Source organism: Notamacropus eugenii, chromosome Y, assembly GCF_028372415.1.
Source record: "Notamacropus eugenii isolate mMacEug1 chromosome Y, mMacEug1.pri_v2, whole genome shotgun sequence".
Lineage (NCBI taxonomy): Eukaryota > Metazoa > Chordata > Mammalia > Diprotodontia > Macropodidae > Notamacropus > Notamacropus eugenii.
In genome coordinates, this window is record NC_092880.1 from 13,790,200 (window position 1) to 13,791,929 (window position 1,730).

Sequence of the window (1,730 nt, forward strand, 5' to 3'; positions counted from 1 at the left end):
AATGCATTCCTTATAACCTTCTGTCTTGGGGAACATTCTTCTTTTACCTTCAGGGAAAGTAGCAAGAGTGGGATTACTGAGAGTTTGTCATTGCCACTTTCAGGCAATTTATCTCCTTTTGTTTCTTTTCGCTTTAAGTTGCAAATACGTTTTTCCTTACTCTCATACTCAAACTCCTCCATGTTTCCAGAACTTATCAAATTCCATAACACTTTAAGAAATGTTGCTTTTTTTTCTGTATTTTTTCAATATTTCTGAAAACTTTAATGATAAAGGAGTAGTAAAATGGTTTAGTGGATAGAACACTGGGTTTTGAATTAAGATGACTTGAGTACACATTTGTCCCCATGCCCTTAATAGCTGTGTGATCCTCTGCAGGGCAATTAAATGGATAGAGCTCCAGGCCTGAAGTCAGGAGGACCTTAGTCAAAATCTGGCTTCAGGACCTTACTAGGTGTGTGATCCTGGTCAATTCACTTAATCCTGTTTACCTTAGTTTCCTAAACTGTTAAATGAACTGCAGAAGGAAATGGCAAGCTGTAACAGCAAGCAAAGTAGGCACAAGCCACAATAATATCTCTGATAAAGTGCTCTATGCAATATATCTGAAATTTGGGAAACTCGACAGTGGCCACTGGGTTAGAAAATATAATGTTTATGTTCCAGTTCTAAAAAAGTGCAATGCCAAAAATGTTCAGTTTGTTGAAGAATTGTGCTCATTTCACATGCCAGCAATGTTATGTTTCAGATTGTCCAACTAGGCTTTAGCAATATGTGAACTGAGAATTACCAGAAGAGCTGGCTGGTTTGCAAAGAGGCAGTGGAACTAGAGACCAAATTGCCAAGATTCACCAAATTATAGCAAAATAAAAACAAGAGAGTTTTCTTCTATTATGTTTTCTGTTTCCTTTGTTTATTGTTTCTTAATGTCTCATGTTTATCTTCCAGTTTTCCAATTAAATTTCTAATGAATTATTTTCTTCAGTGAGTTATTATACCTTTTTAATCAATTGGCTAATTTTGTCTCTTAAGGTGTCCTTTAATAAATTGTGCATTTATTTTTTACCAAGATGTTAATTCTGTTTTCAAAATGTTCTTCAATGGCTTTCTTTTCTCATTTTTTTATTTTGCCATGCTCTTTGATTTTTACTTTTTTTGCTCTTTCTTTTTCTATTTTAGGAATTTTTTATGCTTGTTTCTAACGAATTTATTTTCCTCTGGGGGACTTTGCTTATAACTGTTTTCATGTTATTCTCTTCGTCTAAACTTTTGTATTGATCTTCCCTCTTACCATAATTGAAATTTGTGGTAAAATTCTCTTTTTATTCTTTGCTGATTTTCCTGTCCATTCCTTGACTTTGAACTTTATGTTACCATTGGGCTCTGTGGAGCTGGGGAAGGGACATTGTCACATGCTTAAAGCTTTTTTTCCTTTCTATTTTCTATCCAACAATTTTGGATGTCTCGAAGTTTTCTGTACTTCCAAGGAGGTGTGAACTGGGGAGAAGAGTGGTGGTCATTATTCTTTTGATCTGTTCTTTGGTCTTTTTCCAGAGAGGGTCACTTGTCCCTTTTAGCCTCAAATAATATTACCCCTTAGGGCTCCTGTTTCCTTCTACCTACCCTGGAACTGTGATCCAGAAGTGAGTGTGGGCAAAGAGCGGCTAAACAGTGCTTAGTCAGGTGTGCAGTGCTAGCACAGGACTCTCCTGCAACATCTTTCTGACCAG